This window comes from Cervus canadensis, chromosome 14, assembly GCF_019320065.1.
Source record: "Cervus canadensis isolate Bull #8, Minnesota chromosome 14, ASM1932006v1, whole genome shotgun sequence".
In the NCBI taxonomy this organism is placed as follows: domain Eukaryota; kingdom Metazoa; phylum Chordata; class Mammalia; order Artiodactyla; family Cervidae; genus Cervus; species Cervus canadensis.
Genome location: NC_057399.1, coordinates 3124712 through 3146028, shown reverse-complemented (window position 1 = coordinate 3146028; position 21317 = coordinate 3124712). Strand labels below are relative to the sequence as shown.

The 21317-nt window shown below is 45.8% G+C and overlaps 1 long non-coding RNA gene across 1 annotated transcript; it reads right to left on the bottom strand.

Annotated features, from left to right (window-relative positions):
- Window positions 1-421: 421 nt before the first annotated feature.
- LOC122453095 lies at window positions 422-19391 on the bottom strand. Its single transcript, XR_006272948.1, has 3 exons — window positions 19175-19391; window positions 16978-16979; window positions 422-450 (listed from the first exon to the last, which is right to left on the bottom strand). It is a non-coding gene; the product is annotated as an uncharacterized LOC122453095 (long non-coding RNA).
- Window positions 19392-21317: the final 1926 nt, after the last annotated feature.

Sequence of the window (21317 nt, the reverse complement as noted above, 5' to 3'; positions counted from 1 at the left end):
CCATGGCCAGAGGTTCAAGACACTGTACAAGAGGCAGTGATTAAGACCATCCCCAAGAAAAATAAATGCAAAAAGGCAGAATGGTTGTCTGAGGAGGCCTTGCAAATAGCTGAGAAAAGAAGAGAAGCTAAAGGCAAAGAAGAAAAGGAAAGATATACCCATCTGAATGCAGCGTTCCAAAGAATACCAAAGAGAGATAAGAAAGCTTTCCTCGGTGATCAATGCAAAGAAATAGAGGAAAACAATAGAATGGGAAAGACTAGAGATCTCTTCAAGAAAATTAGAGATACCAAGGGAACATTTCATGCAAAGATGGGTACAATAAAGGACAGAAATGGTATGAACCTAACAGAAGAAGAAGATATTAAGAAGAGGTGGCAAGAATACACAGAAGAACTGTACAAAAAAGATCTTCACAACCCAGATAATCATGACGGTGTGATCACTCACCTAGAGCCAGACATCCTGGAATGTGAAGTCAAGTGGGTCTTAGAAAGCATCACTATGAACAAAGCTAGTGGAGGTGATGGAATTCCAGTTGAGCTATTTCAAATCCCAAAAGATGATGCTGTGAAAGTGCTACACTCATTATGCCAGCGAATTTGTAAAACTCAGCAGTGGCCACAGGACTTGAAAATGTCAGTTTTCATTCCAATCCCAAAGAAAGGCAATGCCAAAAATTGTTCAAGCTACCGCACACATCTCACACACTAGCAAAGTAATACTCGAAATTCTCCAAGCCAGGCTTCAACAGTACGTGAACCAAGAACTTCCAGATGTTCAAGCTGGATTTAGAAAAGGCAGAGGAACCAGAGATCAAATTGCCAACATCCACTGGATCATCGAAAAAGCAAGAGATTTCCAGAAAAACATCTATTTCTGCTTTATTGACTACACCAAAGCCTTTGACTGTGTGGTTCACAGCAAACTGTGGACAATTCTGAAAGAGATGGGAATACCAGAGCACCTGACCTGCTTCCTGAGAAATCTGTATGCAGGTGAAGAAGCAACAGTTAAAACTGGATATGGAACAATGGACTGGTTCAAAATTGGGAAAGGAGTATGTCAAGGCTGTATACTGTCATCCTGCTTATTTAACTTCTATGCAGAGTACATCATGAGAAACGCTGGGCTGGATGAAGGACAAGCTGGAATCAAGATTGCCGGGAGAAATATCAATAACCTCAGATATGCAGATGATACCACCCTTACGGCAGAAAGTGAAGAAGAACTAAAGAGCCTCCTGATGAAAATGAGAGGAGAGTGAAAAAGTTGGCTTAAAGCTCAACATTCAAAAAACTAAGATCATGGCATCTGGTCCCATCACTTCATGGCAAATAGATGGGGAAACAATGGAAACCATGACAGACTTTATTTTCTTGGGCTGCAAAATCACTGCAGATGGTGATTGCAGCCATGAAGTCAAAAGACACCTGCTCCTTGGAAGAAAAGTTATGACCAACCTAGACAGCATATTAGAAAGCAGAGACATTACTTTGCCAAGAAAGGTCCATGTAGTCAAAGCTATGGCTTTTCCAGTAGTCAGGTATGGATGTGAGAGTTGGACATAAAGAAAGCTGAGTGCTGAAGAATTGATGCTTTTGAAGTGTGGTGTTGGAGAAGTCTCTTGAGAGTCCCTTGGACAGCAAGGAGGTTAATCCCGTCAATCCTTAAGGAAATCAGTCCTGAATATTCATTGGAAGGACTGATGCTGAAGCTGAAACTTCAGTACTTTGGCCACCTGATGTGAAGAACTGACTCACTGAAAAGACCCTGATGCTGAAGAACTGATGCTTTTGTTTTGAACCATGGTGTTGGAGAAGACTCTTTAGAGTCCCTTGGACTGCAAGGAGATCCAACCAGTCCATCCTAAAGGAGATCAGTCCTGGGTGTTCATTGGAAGGACTGATGCTGAAGCTGAAACTCCAATACTTTGGCCACCTGATGCAAAGAGCTGACTCATTGGAAAAGACCCTGGTGCTGGGAAAGATTGAGGGCAGGAGGAGAAGGGGACGGCAGAGGAGGAGATGATTGGATGGCATCATCGACTCGATGGACATGGGTTTGGGTGGACTCCGGGAGTTGGTGATGGACAGGGAGGCCTGGCATGCTGCAGTTCATGGGATCGCAGAGAGTCAGACACGACTGAGAGACTGAACTGAACTGAACTGCACTGCACTGATGCTGGGAAAGATTGAGGGCAGAAGGAGAAGGTGCCGATAGAGGATGAGATGGTTGGATGGCATCACTGACTCAAAGGATATGAGTTTGAGTAAGCTTCAGGCGTTGGTGTTGGACAGGGAAGCCCTCTGCGCTATAGTCTATGGGGTTGCCAAGAGTTGGACATGACTGAGCGACTGAACTGAACTGATAGGCAAAAATGGGTCCCTAAGTGCAAAGAAATTAAGACAAAGTTAGAAATCCTTCTGTTCTCACCCTCTGGAATTGTTACAAAACAGGTCTCTCTTATCTCTCTTCTAAAAAATATTCTGTCTTAGTACTTTCAGGATGATCTTGCTAGAAAACATCTATTCCTTCCTCAAAGGCTAAGATAACCTTGAGCCCCAATGGCCATTCTCAGCCCCAAATGCACTAGAATCACCTGAGGAGCTTTTAAGAAATCCTACTAGGCTTCTCAGATGGTGCTAGTGGTGAAGGATTCCTGGGTTGGGAAGATCCCCTGGAGGAGGGCATGGCAACCCACCCCAGTATTCTTGCCTGCAGAATCCCATGGACAGAGGAGCCTGGTGGGCTATGGTCCATCGGGTCATAAAGAGCTAGAAGCAACTGAACATGCAATGCTCACGTCCCAACCTGCAGGGCCTGATTTTATTAGTTTTTTTTAAAATGTGCAGTGAGGGATGAAAATGACTCATCCTTAACTTTGTGTGACCCTCCTCCTATCTATGTGGGATGAATCATTCCTTCACTCACATTTCCAGAGCTTTCTCTATACGCCTCCATCATATCACATAGCACAGCATAGTGCAGTTCTGGCTCACCACCTGGGCACTCAATTGTTAGACCTCAGCTCTCCTGAGACTGGGGTCTCATTCTCATCCTTTTCTGTGTCCCACCGGGAGAGCCTTTCCTGATACACACCCAACTCTTGGAAAGTCTGTTGGGCATCTTGAGAGATACAAGTGAGAGCAGGGTGGGTGGAGAGAACGAGGGTTTTGTCATTTCAGTGACTATTTAGGTGACTGACTGTCAGCCTCCAAAATCGTTTCCTCCTCTCCAGGGACTGCTCTAAAGACCAGTGTGACTCCTGCATTCTGTCACAAAGCCTCACACCTCTCCCTCCGGGACATCGCCCAATGACACACACATTTCCCCCTTTTGTATGGCTTCGTGTGTCTTCAGAATCATCTCCCTCAAGCATTTTGCCTCTGTCACATCCTTTCTTAGAAACGGACTCAGGTTTCTAATGATTCCTTGAGTCAAATTTAAACTAATCATGGACTTTGAGGTTTTTCCACTAATTTACCCAAGTGCCCTGTCTTTGCACCACCCTGAGTTTCGTTGCATCTTCAGATTGGAAAGTAGTGAAAATGTGAGTCAGTCACTCAGTCAGTCAGTCGTGTCCACCTCTTTGTGACCTCATGGATCGTAGCCTGCAAGCCCCCTCTGTCCATGGGATTTCCCAGGCAAGAATACTGGAGTGGGTTGCCATTTCTTTTCCAGAGGATCTTCCCAACCCAGGGATCAAACCTGGGTCTCCTGCATTGCAGGCAGATTCTTCACCATCTGAGCCACCAGGGAAGCCCATTAGCAAAGTACTTATCTACCCTCGTGCCTCTGGAACCCACCATATTTTCTTCTTCCACGTGACAAAAAGGCTGTGCTCCCTTCCACCAACATACACCACAGTTTCCTTATGCAAAAAACAAAGCAAAACAAAATTTGTTTAAAAATCACTACTTAAACGTCTATAAAATCTCTCCTCATCACTTCTACTACTTTTAAAAAAATCATTGAGTATGAGTCTTAGTCATTTTTCTTGGTGTGTTTTGCTTTTTATTTTGGAATATTTCCTTTTTTGTTCGTTTGTTTAAAAAAGGGATCTGAAACCAGAAGACTGTACTAGCTATTTTGCTCAGACTTTTCAGCTCAGACAGCCTGGTTGTTCTTACCTATGACACAGAGGCAATTGTGATCGGCTTCATCTGCTTACCTGAATTCAGTGTTGTAGGATCACAGAAGATAAATGCATCGAATGTGCTTTGTGAGCTCTAAACTGCTTTACAAATACAAGATAGTTATTATTACTGTGATGATTTTCTGTGACCTAACTTCATGCTAGTAGTTAAACACACAGCTCTCCACCAGTGAAATACTCCTCTGGAAGCATTTTAAGTTGTTTGGCAAAGAAGATCATAGAACATTTCTAAGGTTTATCTTCATGGCATTATTATGCTAATGGTATTTGTTTATTTCCATGTTTCCAACAAGCTTTTGCAAGTTCCGAATGTGCCCCTTCAAAACAAAGTTTAAAAGCTAGCTGCTGAAGCCACATGAAACCACAGCAAGGCACCATATGGAGAGCAGGGTCCCCCAGGAAGTCAAGTGCATTGTGGGACAAAGAATCCAGAATAGGTACTCTGCTCTCCTTGGCTGTTTCTCAGCGGTCGTTCTGCTTCTGAAGCAACTCAGGAGCCCCCAAAGAAAAACACCACATGGAGTAGCCAGCCTCCCACCTCCATCATTCCTTCAGCTCTGCCTAAGTGAGTCACAGTAATATTTGAAATTGGCAAAGCAACTTCTTTCCAGGGCGATCACAGCACTAAGACGTTCCCTCATTAATGCTCACAGCTCTCCTGTGGAGGAGGTGGGTGGCAAGCAATTTCAAATCCTTTTCTTCTTTACCTACCAAAGAGTCTTTGCTTTCAATAGCTGACACGAATGAGTGAACCATTTTGGTTATAAGATTATGATCCGCCCATCACCCCCCATTAACGCTATTAAGACAACCTTTGTCCGTCTTAAAATCTGTGCAGCCAAGTGTGTGGCAGAGTATAAAAAGAACATGAAGACTGTCCTGGGTGTCTGTGTGTGACTAGGCATTAGACACCATGTCTTTTGTCTGCTTTGGAAAACTCCCATAGGACAAACAGGATTAAACAGGACACTTTCCTTTCTCCTAAGCCTCCTGCGCCTCGCCCCTTTTCACAACATCTTATCCCCTGACACAGCCCCCGAGCTCTCTGCTCTGTCCCTCACGCCGGACAGCCAGAAATGTCTCTGTGTGCCTCGCCCTCTTGCCCTACTCAGGCAAGGATTAATTTCCTCCATGATATAAGAGAGGGCAAACAAGCCAGAAGTCAAAACTACAAAACTCTGGGCATCCCTGGGCTCCTCATTTCTGCATCCATGCTGGAGGCTCAGAGCCATCACACTCATCCTTTCAGAGTTTCCTCAGAGTCAGGGGAACCCAACTTCCAGGATCTAATGCCTGATGATCTGAGGTGGAGCTGATGAAATAATAGGAGAAATAAAGTGCACAATAAATGTAATGCACATGAATTATCCTTAAACCATCCCCCACTTCTGTCCGTGGAAAAACTGTCATCCACAAAAATAGTACCTGGCTCCAGAAAGGTTGGGGATCGCTGCTCCAAGACACCCATCTGGGTCACACTTAGAGCAGGTGCCACACCATATGTTCTAGGCTCCATTACAACTTCCACTCTGCTAAATAACTGGATCTACCAAAGGAAAGTTTAAAGGTCATCACATGGGAGAATAGACGGGGAGACAGGGCTAGTATTGAGCAAGTATTTACTAGTAATACATGCCAAGCACTGTGTTAGGTTCTGTGCTCACATTTCATGGTTGTGGTAGCCTATACAGGAGGTACTGACATCTTTGTTTTGTATTTTGCTCAAAATCCCAGTGGCTTGACACAACAAAGATTTAGTTCTCATTTCTGAAACCTGTCCATCATACCTCTGCAGCACACAGTCCCTCAGGTATCCAGGTAACAGAGGCACTGACATTTGGTAGCTGCACTGTCTGGACCCTTTGGCCATGTCAGTCACCACGGCAGCATAGGAAAGCCTGGGAGGGTCACATGGGCTTTTCATTGCTTTGGTAGAATCACTTGTGGTTCTATCCCATTGATTAAATACTTCCATGGCCCCACCTAACTCAGGCAACAAGGCAGGGAGATGAATGAAAGCAGATGGAATGTTCTGTGAGTAGCTGTGGTCACACGAGGGTAGCACAAACACAAATGCCAAAAGCTATACTTCTGCTTCTTTTAAATGCATCATCCCACTGCAAGGCTGTTCCAAAACCGATTCATCTGGGCCTCTACTGAAATTGTTTTCCATCAATTAACATTCTTCGAACACTTCTTGCGTTCAGGGCGATGTAGGTGGGGGACCAAGAGGATGTTTACAGATTCAGAGGGAAAGACAGGCATGTTCACAAATAAATGTCCTTTTAATAAAAGGCAGATTTTAATGAATGGAATAAGAAAGCTACCAAGTGCTTTGGGGCTGCAGAGGAAGTAATCACTTCCTGCCAAGGTGCTAGGAAAGAACTTAGAGGGGATTTAGCCATTTCAACTGGACTTTAAAGGCTGATTAGCATGTCCCAACCGGAGAAGGCAATGGCACCCCACTCCAGTACTCTTGCCTGGAAAATCCCATGGACGGAGGAGCCTGGTGGGCTGCAGTCCATGGGGTCGCTAAGAGTTGGACACGACTGAGCGACTTCACTTTCACTTTTCACTTTCATGCATTGGAGAAGGAAATGGCAACCCACTCCAGTGTTCTTGCCTGGAGAATCCCCTGGACTGAGGAGCCTGGTTGGTTACAGTCCATGGGGTCACAAAGAGTCAGACATGACTGAAGAGACTTAGCACGCACACCGAAGGAGAAGGCCGAAGAGCTGAGGCCAGAAAATATTTTAGATTCATACAAGAGGGCCATGAAAGCCATGCTTGGGAGCATAGACACTCTGGGGAGATGAGGGACCATCCAAAGTGGGTCTCTGAGCACGGTGGTGCCATGGTGAGATTCATCGAGACGCTCCTAGAGACAGCAGCCACCAGGGTATAAACTAATGATTTTTTTCCTCTTCCTCCCTTTGGGACCTCCTAGTCTTCATGAACATATTTTCCTTCTACCCGGGGGTTTATAATCAAACATGAATTTAATCTGCCTAAACACACATACCACAGAAGCAAAGTTTCCGTTTTATTCAAAGAAGACTGTAATCAGGCATTCATACTCCTCTGGCTCTTTGGGTGATTCTTTTTATCCTCTTTGAAATAAGCATTCTTGTAAACTAGTGCAACCTCAGGGATTTCCCTGGAGGTCCAGTGGTTAGGATTCCGCCTTCTAAAGCAGGGGGCGTGGATTCCATCTCTGGTCCAGAAATTACTATCCCACATGCCTTGGAATGCCAACATTTTTTTAAAATAGTGCAACCTCAAAACAAAGATTAAAGGATTGATTCTCACACTGTAGTCTGGTTCTCTCTGTTGAATTCAGCTGTGCTGAGTTTGGACCCTCATTAGGTCTAAAGTCCAGCTTACCATCTATTTGCTGTATGCTTTTGCCAAGTTACTTAGCCTCTTTGTGCTTTTGGTTTTTTTGATGAGGTAGGAAATAATTGAGGCTTCCCTGATGGTTCAGATGGTAAAGAATCTGCCTGGAATGTGGGAGACCTGGGTTTGATCCCTGGGTCGGGAAGATCCCCTGGGGAAGGAACCGGGAACCCACTCCAGTATTCTTGACTGGAGAATCCCATGGACAGAGAAGCCTGGCAGTCTAGAGTCCATGGGGTGGCAAAGGGTTGGACACGACTGAATGACTAACACACACAGAAGAAACAATTATTTGTTCCTTCCTGGGACCAATATGGATGAAGTACCTTCCACAGGCCAGGGAATGTACAGATGGCCTTGTAAGAGCGTTCTGTCTTCTTCTGAAGAAAGGAGGCAGGAGGGAACGGAATAGGTATTAACTGCATAGCTACCTCCGCTTGAGGTTGCACACATGCTCTGTCAGTTACTTCCAACGTGATTCCCACGAGGGAGGTATTTTCCCCGTTCTACAACGAAGACACTAAGGGACACTCACGGTAACTTGCCCAGTGACATCCGGCAGATGAGTGAAGATCCAGATTGGGAGACCAAGGTCCACACCAGCTTTACCCACCAAGACTCGAGGCACTGGGAGGCACTTGTGTTTCTTCCACAGCGTTTTTTCTCCTCAAAGCTACACCAGGCCTCTTGGCATCCACGTAGCACCCCTCGGCTCTTCTGACATGCTTTTCTGGATTATTCAGCCGTGATGGATCAATCCACAATTTTGAGCCCCAGGCTTCCTCTCCAGCCCCCAGGTTCCCCTCGCCCACCCGGCCAGACTTGTTGCTTCTATGGGCGTCCTTGTCTCTGGAGGATTCCTGTGAGTCACCATTTGGTCACTCCCTCTTAATTGCTCACAATTACTTAAGTTCCTAGTCTTATAATAAGCAAGGAAGAGGGTAGCATTTTCTAAGACATATGTGTTTAGTGTTGCTGGCAGATTTGTAAACTTATTACTGCCTCTACATACCATATAATTAAGATTGAATTATCCAAGGCTTTAAAATAGTGCCTGCTGCTATTGTGCTGCTGGAAATGATAAAGAAAAGATCTCTGCCTTAAGAAAAAAATATGCAGCTCACCTCTCCTCCCTCTTCTTTGAAATTCTCATTCTCATTAGGGCTATGGGACTGAGTTCAGCAGGCCTGAGGCAGAGGGCTCACTAAGCTGAAATGCTTTGCTTTTGGAAATGCTGCCACATCAGAAGAAAAGGGGCACATTCTAAGATATATGCTGTGGCCCCTTCTAGAAGTCACCTGCAGTGCCAGGCAGGTGGACTAATGGCAGGATGGAGGGGAATTCACACAAAGGCAGAGACTCAGATGCGGCTCGTGTCTTGGGGGTGCGTGCATGCTGAGTTGCTTCGGTTGTGTCCGACTCTTTGCAACCCTACGGACTGTAGCCCACCAGGCTCCTCCATCCATGTGATTCTCTGGGCAAGAATACTGGAGTGGGTTGCCATGTCCTCCTCCAGGGGATCTTCCTGACCCAGGGATTGAACCTGCTTCTCTTGTGTCTCCTGCATTGGCAGGCAGGTTCTGTACCATTAGTGCCACCGGGGAAGTCCCATGTCTTGATGAGACTGGACCAAAAATGTCTCGAGGCTTATACTTGAGAAGAAGAGTGGAGCACAGCTGTGCAGGTTACCAATACTTGATGCCCTGGAGAAACAGATAAATACAAGAGTAACTGCAGCGTGGGAGCCTGGAGAGAAAGATGGGACAGAAAAGGACTAATCTGGGCACATGTGTGAAGTGCCCACTGCAAGAAGAAGACTACAGGGCTCATCCCTGTCCTTGGAGCATCAAGTGGGAGAAGCAGACAGAGAGGCAAGCACGAGATGCCAGTGCAGCACATAAAAGACACGGGTTCGATCCCTGGGGAGGGAAGATCCCCTGGAGGAGGACATGGCAACCCATTCCAGTGTTCTTGCCTGGAGAATCCCATGGACAGGGGAGCCTGGTGGGCTACAGTCCATTGGGTGCAAAGAGTCGGACACGACTTAGAATGCACCAGGTAATGATGCTGTGGTGCAGGAGGCCCCTTGCAGTAAACCAAGTAAATAAGAGACCAGGTCAGCGGTGGCAAGAGTGTAGAAAAGGCAACAGATGAAGAGAGTATCTGGGTGGAATCGCTCTGTACCTCTTTGGTAACGTTTTCCCACTTTTTAAAATGTCTCATCCCCTCCCTCTGAGTTGTGTCCCTGATGTCTTGGGGACAGAGATCTCATTTCACCTCAGGCACTTGCACGGTCCCTGAACCCAAGTGGAGCTCAGGTGAGGGATGGCTGAGTAATTTCACACTGTCTCCCTCAAGACCAGTCCTGGGGCCCAGGGGTGGCGCTGAAACTGTGAAGAGTCCTCCCAGGGGAGGGAGCTAGGCAGGCATGATCCCAGGAACCCAGACCTCCAAGGACACCCAGCCAAAGAGTCAGAGGAGAGGAGATCAAAGGAAAGTGGGAAAAGGGAAGCAGGGGGGTGTCGAAGAAGGAAGAAGAGAGAAGAAATGGAGGGGGTCAGGGAAGAGCCAGGAGGGGAGAAGAGAGAAAGGAAGAAAAAGAGGAGTTTAGGGAGGGTGGATGGATTTGAACACGAGCTCCATTCTCTCCTGAATCCCAGGACTCCCAGCTCCGGTGGGAGTTGTTCCTGCTGCTTCTGGTCTTGCTATCCTGGGGTCAGAGTGGCCCCTGGTCACACCTCGACACCCAGAGGATGCCCCCTGCTGGCCCACAAGGCCCTGTCTGCATCCTCTGGGATGCCAGCACCAGCCCAGCACAATGAAGCCCCCTTCCCACCTGCACCCTCTGGCCTATCATCGTAGTGGGTTGCTCAAAAAGTTCATTTGAGTTTTCCGTAACACGGAATGGAAAAACTGGAATGAACTTTTTGCCCAACCCAATACATAGCCTCCACAGTCTATAAGCTGTCTGAGTAGTATTTAGGAAGAATGTCATCCTGGTGAAGAACATGGGCTTGGAGTTGAGCTCATATGCTTGCTCTGCCACCTGCTGGCACCTGGAACAGTGCGGATCATATGGTGGTGCAGAAATGAATGAGTCAGTGAATGGGTGAGAACTACTTGTGACACCTGGAGCAAGTGAACGATTCTGAGCCTCAGTTTTCCCACCTGTGAAATGGGGGTAATAATACTACCTATGGTTTCAGAAAAGGCAGAGGAACCAGAGATCAAATTGCCAACATCTGCTGGATCATCGAAAAAGCAAGAGAGTTCCAGAAAAACACCTATCTCTGCTTTATTGACTACGCCAAAGCCTTCATGTGGATCATAATAAACTGTGAAAAATTCTGAAAGAGATGGGAATACCAGACCACCTGACCTGCCTCTTGAGAAACCTGTATGCAGGTCAGGAAGCAACAGTTAGAACTGGACATGGAACAACAGACTGGTTCCAAATAGGAAAAGGAGTGCGTCAAGGCTGTATATTGTCACCCTGCTTATTTAACTTATATGCAGAGTACATCATGAGAAACGCTGGGCTGGAAGAAGCACAAGCTGGAATCAAGATTGCCGGGAGAAATATCAATAACCTCAGATATGCAGATGACACCACCCTTATGGCAGAAAGTGAAGATGAACTAAAAAGCCTCTTGATGAAAGTGAAAGAGGAGAGTGAAAAAGTTAGCTTAAAGCTCAACATTCAGAAAACTAAGATCATGGTCCCATCACTTCATGGCAAATAGATGGGGAGACAGTGGAAACAGTGTCAAACTTTATTTTTTGGGGCTCCAACATCATTGCAGATGGTGGTTACAGCCATGAAATTAAAAGACGCTTACTCCTTGGAAGGAAATTTGTGACCAACCTAGATAGCATATTAAAAAGCAGAGAGATTACTTTGCCAACAAAGGTCCGTCTAGTCAAGGCTATGGTTTTTCCAGTGGTCATGTATGGATGTGAGAGTTGGACTGTGAAGAAAGTTGAGCGCCAAAGAATTGAGAGTTTTGAACTGTGGTGTTGGAGAAGACTCTTGAGAGTCCCTTGGACTGCAAGGAGATCCAACCAGTCCATCCTGAAGGAGATCAGTCCTGGGTGTTCATTGGAAGGACTGATGCTAAAGCTGAAACTCTAATACTTTGGCCACCTCATGCGAAGAGCTGACTCACTGGAAAAGACCCTGATACTGGGAGGGATTGGGGGCAGGAGGAGAAGAGGATAACCGAGGATGAGATGGTTGGATGGCATCACCGACTCGATGGACATGGGCTTGAGTAAACTCCGGGAGTTTGTGATGGACAGGGAGGCCTGGCGTGCTGCGATTCATGGGGTCCCAAAGAGTCGGACACGACTGAGCGGCTGAACTGAACTGACTGAATACTACCTATTACATAGGGTTACTGGGATGGTGAACCGCCATGTCAAGCACTTATCTAAGGCCAATTGCTCTTGGGCAGTGGAAACAGGCTGGTTGCGTGGGGGGCGTCCCATTGCATTTCCACAGCCATCAGGGCATTGTTTCTCAGCGCAGTGCTGGAACCACCTTTTTCAAAACCATCTGGGAGAAAGGCTGAGTGTAAGATGCCAGAAAGGGAGACTTTTTGGCTTTATTCCAAACCTACTAAAGGACTCTTTAAAAGTGAAGCCTTAAACCCTGTTATTTCCAGGAGCTCCAGGTGATTGTCAGTCAACTCATGCTAATGTTTTAAGAGCTCTGTATTTAGGTTTCCCTTTATAAATTAAAATACAGAGTCAACACATGAATATAACCATTCATAGCTGAGGACATCAGGCCACAGGGTGGACCTCTCTAGAGTCGAATTTATACATAATGAAAGACCGGAAGTTCTGTAATGGAGTAATAAAAGTGGGCTCCTAACACCTGGCACCAGATTTCCTCTTGGAGAGGAAACTGTCTTTGATAAGCCTGTTGGCGCTGGATACTTATATCCAGGGGGCATCAAAAACATAAACAAAACCCAGAAAACAAAACAGAAAAGCAATCGCTAAAACTTTTCTGCATTTAAAACAAATAAGGGAGACAGACAGCAAGAAGGAATGGAAGGCAGGACTGCAGAGAAACAAGGACAGAGGCTAAGCCGTGGTTGAGAAACAACTCAGAAGAACCAGGCTATGTAAACTTTAATTTCAGACTGTTTTCATTGTTTTAACTTAAAACCCCTGTCTTCCCAAACGCACTGCAAGGGCTCCCACACCTAAAAAGCTAAAGTGTAGGTACATCTGTGTCCTCTCCCCAGCAAAGTACTGTGTCAGAAAAATAGTACAACCTTTACGCAAGGTTTGGTCATTGTGTGTGTGTGTGAGTCACTGAGTCACATCTGACTCTTTGTGACCCCCATGGACTAGAGCCCACCAGGCTCATCTGTCCATGGAATTCTCCAGGCAAGAATACTGGAGTGGGTTGCCACGGTCATTGGTTGCCCTTTTTTCCTCCTCCTCTCGCCTGTCTTCTTGACTCAAATGAACCGCCAAATCTTGTCAGAGGAATATTCCTAGTGGCTCAGACGGTAAAGAATCTCCCTGCAATGCAGGAGACCCAGGTTCAATCCCTGGGTGGGGAAGATGCCCTGAAAAAGAGAATGGCTACCTACTCCAGCATTCTTGCCTTGAGAATTCCACGAACAGAGAAGCCTGGCTGACTATAGTCCATAGGGTCGCAAAGAATGGGACAGTGAGTACCTATATTATTATATAGTTTTTGACGTAGAACCCTATATCTAGTTGATGGACATTTTTTAAAGATTTTTTAATGTCGGACATTTTTAAAGTCTTTATTAAGTTTGTTATAATATCGCTTCTGTCTTATGTTTTGGATTTTTGGCCACGAGGCATGTGGATCTTAGCTCCCAACCAGGGATAGAACCCGTACCCTGAGTATTAGAAGGTGAAGTCTTAAACACTGGACCACCAGGAAAGTAAAATAAATTTACTCATTATAAAATCATGTTATCTAAAAAAAAATAAAATAAAATCATGTTATCTGAAGATAATACCAGTTGTCTTTCTTCCTTTCCAGTTTCTTTGCCTTCTTCCCCCTTGCTTTATTGCATGGCCTACAGCTGCCAGGACTATGTTGAGTGGAAGTGATGATAGTGGATAATCTCACCTGGCTCCTCATTTGTAGGGGGTAGTTTCCAAAAAACTGGGGGACTTACACTGTCAGTATTAAGACCTACTGAAATATGTAATAGTTAAGACAAATATGGTATTCATTCAAGCACAGACAAGACTACTGGAACAGAATAGAGTGTCTAGAGATAATCTCATATATGAATAGTTAACTGGACTACTAAAGGCATTTTAGTGGATATTGAAGTGGGCTGGAGAAAAATGATCTTTTTCCTTTTTAAAATTTTATTTTGATTGATTGATTGGTATAGTTGACTTACAAAGTTGCATTAGTTTAAGGTGTACAACACAGTGATCCAGTTATATATAGCTTATATAACTGAAAGCAAGGGTGCGTGCTGCTTCAGTTGTGTCCAGCTCTTTCTGACCCTATGGATTGTAGCTGACCAGGCTCCTCTGTTTGTGGAATTCTCCAGGCAAGAATACTATATCCAGGCAAGATCTTCCTGACCCAGGGATAGAACCTATGTCTCTTACATCTCCTGCATTGGCAGGCAAGTTCTTTACCACTGGGAAGCCCTTCAATAGATCATGCTGAATCAACTCGATATCCATATGGGAGAAAATTAACCATGACTCTTACACCAAATGAAACAACGATCTCCAACGGATTGCATACCCAAACATGAAAAGTAAAACAACACAGATTTTAGGGAGGCAGAACATTGTCATGACTTTGAAGGAGATAAAGATTTTTAAAACAGGATACAAAAAACAATATCCATAAAGGAAAAAAAATAGATAAATTAGATTATATTAAAATTAAGAACTGTTCATCAAACATCACCATTGACAGTCAAATGTGACCCACAGAATGAGGGAAGACATTTGTAATACATACCAAACAAAAATTCTTATCTAGAATATACAGAAAAAAATCCTACAAACCTACAAGAAAAAGGAATACCACTCAATAGAAAAATGGACAGAAGATACGAACAGTCACTTCAAAAGGATATCCACATGACCTATAAGCTCATGAGAAGGGGCTACACTTCATTTGTCATCCAGGAAATACAAATTAAAACCAAGATGAGATGCCACCCCATCCCAACCAGAATGGCTAAAGTGAAAAAGACAGAACATATTAAGTAGATGTAGAACTGAAATGCTCATAGACTGTCGACAGGAGTATATATTTGTACAACCACTTTCAAAATTGCTTGACAGTATCTATAAAGCTGAATATGTATATAATCTATAGTCCAGCATTTCTACTCCTAGGTGTAAGCCCCACATAAAAATGTACATATATTCACCAAAAGACACAAGAATGTTCGCAACAGCCCAAGTTATAGTAGCCAAACACTGGAACACAGTAGAATGGGTATTTTACTCTAGGGATTACTTTATGGTGATGAGAATGAACAAATACAGCCGCATGACACTGGGAACTCTCTAGAGCATACAGTTGAGTAAAAAAAAGCCACAATAAATGAGTACATATTGTATGATTTCAATTATAGGAACAACATATATCAGATCTCTAGAGCTAACTTATCTTGCATAATTGAAATTTTACACGTTAATTAGCAACTTGTTTCCTCGTCCGCCAGGCATCTACCTTTATATTTTTTGCTTCTATGTGTTTGACTGTTTTATTTGTATTTATTTATTTGGCCACACTGCTTGGCTTGTGGGATCTTAGTTCCCTGACTAGGGATCAAACCCGGGCCCTCAGCAATGAGCACTCAGAGCTCCAACCAGTGGACCACCAGGGAATTCCTCAGTTTGACTATTTCAGAAACTTAATGTAAGTGGAATCATGTGTATTTTTTAAACTCCCTAGAGTTGGCTGTATAGCCACGTTGAGGGCATCTGGCACAGCACTTTGCTCCTACCCACGGTACAGTAACAATCCTTTAGTATTAGGGGTCTTCTTTCATCAACTAGTGGGTGCTGTGCTGAGTCACTCAGTCATGTCCAACTCTTTGTGACCCCACGGACTGTAGCCCACCATGCTCCTCTGTCCAAAACACTGGAGTGGGTTGCCATGCTCTCCTCCAGCCAACCCAGGGATTGAACCCAGGTCTACCGCCTTGCAGGCAGATTCTTTACCGTCTGAGCCACCAGGGAAGTCTTTCATCAACTATGGGGTCATCAACTGAAGAAATGATGTTCTGTTTACCTGTGTGTCTTCATTGCCCAGAAGAACACCCAGCACAGACTGAAAGAGTCCATACATACTTGTTGAACTGGAGTGACCCTTCTAGTAATCATAAAGGGTAGGATTTACCATTGCCACCAGCCAAACTTCTTCAACATAGCTTTTAAGAGTCTACTTGAAGCCAAACACTGGACTAGTGTTGAAGTTGCAAAGAAGAGGAAGATCAGTCCTCATAGGTAGGTACTCAGTCAGGCAGGGAAATCCCCGGGAACACATGCCAGGCTTGATGGAAGAGCCTCGGAAGCACTGATCAGCTCAACCTCTGTGGACATAAGACATTTCCAAGAGTAAGTGATGACTGAGTGACTAGGAGTTCGCCAGTTGCAAGGAGGGCAAAGGCATTTCGGGAAGATAGAAAAACCATGAACCTGAGTAGAACAGCTTGATACCATGTGGAGTGATGGAGGAGGGTGAAGACTCAGAGGTGAATGGCTTGGTATGGAGGCTGGGTGCATCCTGTAATCAATGGGAAGTCAGTAAAGGGTGAACCAGGAGGGCAGCAGTGTGCAGCTGCAGAGAGATTACCCTCTTTGCAATGGAGACAATGGATTAAAAGGCAAAATGGAAGGTCACAGGCCCACTAGGAGAAGGTGACAGTGAAAAGTGAAAGTCTTAGTCGCTCAGTCATGTTTAATTCTTTGCAACCCCATGGACTCTAGCCCATCTTGGAATTCTCCAGGCAAGAATACTGGAGGGGGTAGCCATTCCTTTCTCAAGGGGTTCTCCCCAACCCAGGGATCCAACCCAGGTTTCCTGCAATGCAGGCAGATTCTCTTTACCATCTGAGCCCCCAGGGAAGCCCAGGAGAGGGTGGGGGTACTGTAACAATCCAGGCAGGAGAAGGCAAGGGCTTGACTTGGGCAAAAACCATGGGGATGCAAACGCAGGAAAGGGTAAGGACCAGAGTAGGAAGGCTCCCCACTGTCTCCTGTAAAATGGTTGGGGAAAGGAAGATGAGTAAGAGCTATGTTATAAAAGTAATATTCTCTTTTCAAATTTTCCTTCTTGGCGCCAGAAAAAGAAAAGCAAAAAGAGAAAGAGGGGGTGGGATTCTGGAAGGAAAGGTAGCCCATATGCTAATGTCACTGGGGAAATGGAACCAGCTCACAACTTCCTTCTATTATGTTACGTGAAAATACATTTTCAGCTGAAAGGAATTATTTTAAAACACGGGTGTGAAATAAATGAGCACACGAAACCATGTTGTCCACAAGGCCTCAGCAGAATGTTTTCCTTAGATAGCAGCCTCGGGCTAACACTGCCAGCTTTCTGCAGTCCCAGCAAGAATCTGTGCTTTTGTCACTCAGGGATTTGTAAGAAAAAAACCAAAAAACAAAAAACCCCTCTGCTTATTGAAAAAAAGTCTCTGGATCTCCATGGCTGGCAGGTGCTTAAGATGGTTGAGCAGATGTCTTCCTGAAGCACCCAAAGTCAGATATGTACGTTGGGAAGCACACTTGTGCCAGCTCCACACTGTTGTCCTGGAGGAAATATTCTAGGCATTCAACAAGGGGTTCTATGCCTCTCCTCCCTGACTTCTCTTCTGCAGAATATGAGCCCAGGTGAGTGGCTGTTCACTGGCATTTGGGAGGGTCTTAGCTAAGTCCACCTATTTGGTCACCTCTGAGCAAGACTGAAGCCAGCTAACAAAGGATCCCTGTGCAGCTTCTGGAGCTCTTGACAAGTCTCGTGAGCTTTCCTGGTATTAGTCCTATATCCTGGATGCCTGTCCCCCGAGTCTCCCTCTCTTTTGTGGCAGCTACCTGTCATCTCTCCTTGTCTATCAAGCTCCTTCCCCCATGATGATGAACGTGTCCAGTTCTTGCGACCCCATGGACTGTAGTCTGCCAGGTTCCTTTGTCCGTGGAATTCTCCAGACAAGAATACTGGAGTGGGCTGCAATTTCCTCTTCAAGGGGATCTTCCCAACCCAGGGATCGAACCCATATCTCCTGCATCTCCTGCACTGGCAGACGGATTCTTTACCACCGAGCCAGCTGGGAAGTGATGGGACCCTTACATTCTTTCTCAAGCTGACTATACCACCCGATCCCCCTTTCCTTTGGCAAGTGGATGGCACCTCTCCCTCAAGGGGAAAAGGAAGAAAAAGGACAGGCGCACTTCCTACTCTGCATGGGGTTGTGTTTGGAGCAGCCCCGTACAGGATGGATTAGGAAGGTGGCCAAGCCAGGAAGAGTGTTCTCACGAGGACCTGAAGTGGCCACCTGGACCTTGAGGGGTCCACCTGGACCTGGACCGGGGGCTTCCAGGCTCCAGAACTGAGAAAAGATATCTCTGCAGTTTAAATCCCGCAGTCTGTGACATTTTGTGATGGAAACTTGAGCAGACTGATAGACGGGCTTTCCCAAAGGAAGTTCCTTCTGTTACTTGGCTTGGTGGTTGGTGGGGCCTCTGTGACCCAGTGGTCAGTGACCCCTCATTTGGGTAAGCACAGCCAGCCTGGCTCTACCTCCTGACGCCTGTCCCTCCAGAGGTGGACACAGAGCCATTCCTCAAGGAGACCATCCTCACTGATAGTGATAGAGGGAAGAACAAGACCCACCCCAGGAGACTGGGATTGGGTAGAGAGGGCCAACAATTCAGGGAGGAGGAGCTAAGAGTAACCCTACTAACAAGCTGGTGAGTTAGCCTGTCAGACACGAGACTTCTGGGTCAGAGACAAAGGATGCTATTACTCGGAACAACAGCAGTGCCCAGGGTACCAGCCTGCCCCCCAACCCCAGTTCCCAGCAGGTGATGTGATAGGAACCAGCGCCTGATAGGCGCAGCTGGCTTCACAGGGAAGAAGCTTCATGAACCCAGTTGTCTCCAGTGGGCTGGAGGCTGGTCTGAATTTTGCTCCATAGCGGGGGCGTTATCTCTCTCACATTAGATAGCAAACACCTGCCCTTGGCTGCAAAGGACCACACCCCTGTCTCTGCGGGCAGCTCGCCACACCAGCACCCTGGCAGGACACACCACGTGATAGACTCTAGCGGCTCTGCTGCGCTGATCCAGCCCTGCCTGGGCCTGACACCTCCAGAGCTTCCATTAGCAGCACTATTTCTGAACCACAGTAGGTACTCTTTCTTAAGTGAACAATGCAGAGAAATAGAGGAAAACAATCTCTTCAAGAATATTAGAGATACCAAGGGAACATTTCATGCAAAGATGGACACAATAAAGGACAGAAATGGTAAGGACCTAACGGAAGCAGAAGAGATTAAGAAGAGGAGGCAAGAATACACAGAAGAACTGTACAAAAAAAGGTCTTAATGACCCAGATAACCAAGTTGGTGTGGTCACTGACCTAGAGCCAGACATCCTGGAATGTGAAGTCAAGTGGGTCTTAGGAAGCATTAGTACATACAAAGCTAGTGGCGGTGATGGGATTCCAACTGAGCTATTTCAGCTCCTAAAAGTCGATGCTGTTAAAGTGCTGTGCACAATATGCCAGATAGTCCTTCTAGATAGTGGAAACTGCCCTGGAACCTACACTTGAACATACACGGGTCTGATATCCTGCCACTTCACAATATGTCTGCTTTTGAAATGTGGGCTTTTACTATGATTCAGGTATGGTAAGGCTGACAGGTCAAGAAAAGCCACACTGAGATAACAGTTTATGACTCACACTTCTCAGGAGGAGGGCGCACACGAAGCTAAGGGGAGCCGCGTGGGAAGCACTAGGGTTGGTCAGGGTGCAGCGGGAGAAAGGGGAAGCTGTGGTTTACACAAGGACAAGCAGGCTGGGGTGGGCTAGTCTGAATAATTTTGGAGGGGCACAGGGCTGTCTCTAGTTGTCTGGTACCCGGGCCTGGGGTGATTAGGACAAGGAGACAGTGGCCCAGACTGTCAGAGCCCAATAAAGGAGGTGGTCTGGGAAGTGGGCTGGACGGGTTGGTTTGCATAGGAAAGGAGAGCTCCTAGCCAAGTGGTTTTGTAACTCAGTTGGAGCAGGTCCCCACGGGACCTTGGCAGATTGGGGGTGTGTGGAAACGGGTCTTCCCCCACATCCTCTGCTTTAGCTCCTCTCTGAAGTACCTAGATAACAGTATTTGATGCACACTTCCTGAGCTGTTTATTTAGCAGACATAAAAAAAAACAAAAACAAAAACAAAACCTCCCCCTCTCCAACAAAAAGAGGACATTAACTATCTGGTGACCAGGAGCACAGAGCCCCAGAATTCCTGGAGCCTAGGGATTGAAACTGTTCAACCCTGGGACACTGCCCTGTTACCTCACCATCAGCCAATCAGAGAAATGTGCATAAGCTGATCACAGATCGCACAGCGCCGCCCCCCGGCCCCCACACCTGGCTTTAAAAGTGCTTTGCCGAAACTTCAGGGAACTTGAGGATCTTTTAGGGCCACCTTGCATGGCCCTGCAATAAACCTTCCTCTACACAAAACCCCAACATTTCAGTCTGTTTGGCCTCACTGTGCGTCAGTCACATGAACTTGTTTTACAGTTTACTTCATCCATGAACTGGGTCAGCAAGGCCCCAGATGTTAAAGTATCAGAATAAAAAGACATACTTAAGACAAAGTCAAATAAAGGCAATGCCTCATTCGAAGGCAACTCCAGAAGAATGTGGAAATGAGGCGGTGTATCAGCTAAGGTACTGAGCAGCCCTATGCCAAGGTCACAGGATGAAAATCTCCAGAATTAACCAAGTCCCACAGTAACAGAGGACGAGATGGTTGGATGGCATCACCGACCAATGGACACAAGTCTGAGCAAACTCCCGAGAGGACAGGGAAGCGTGGCGTACGGCAGTCCATGGGGTCTCAAAGAATCAGACACAACTTAGCGACTGAACAACTTCGTGACTGTTGCCATGAGCCTCTGGGTTTAAATCAGCCAGTTTCTTGACCTCATATTAGATAAAATACCCACCATATAACACCCTAACCAATCACCTAATGCTACCTTTCCATAGGAATCTTGAGGTCATAAAAATTGGCTACCAGCCCACGAAAGGGGTCAGCTCTCCCTTGAGCCAGCTCACTGTTCTAACAGTGTATCCTACTCTAATAAACTTTATTTTCCTCTCATTTTGCCTCATATCTGGAAATTCTTTTCCAACCCACGCACAGATTATGGTAGAACACAAAGGAAGAGTAAAGAATTTTCATGCGTATATTGACCCCTCCACCCCAACTTTATTGGACAGTACTCTCATCTTGTTAGGCAAGCTCTCCTCATCTATCTGCTGAAGAGGAAGGGCCTTAGGCATTTGGGGAGGAATTTTAGAAGCTGTACCAGGAAGATGGAAACTCTGCTGTGTCTGGCCCTGTATCTGGAAATACCACATTAACATGAACACAGAAAACACTTGGAAAATTTTTCATTTGCTGTTTGTTTTCTGGGAGCAGCTGATTCCTTTATAGACCTTGAATCAAGAGCCTAGAATCATAAAATGATGTCAGATGACTGCAAGAAAACA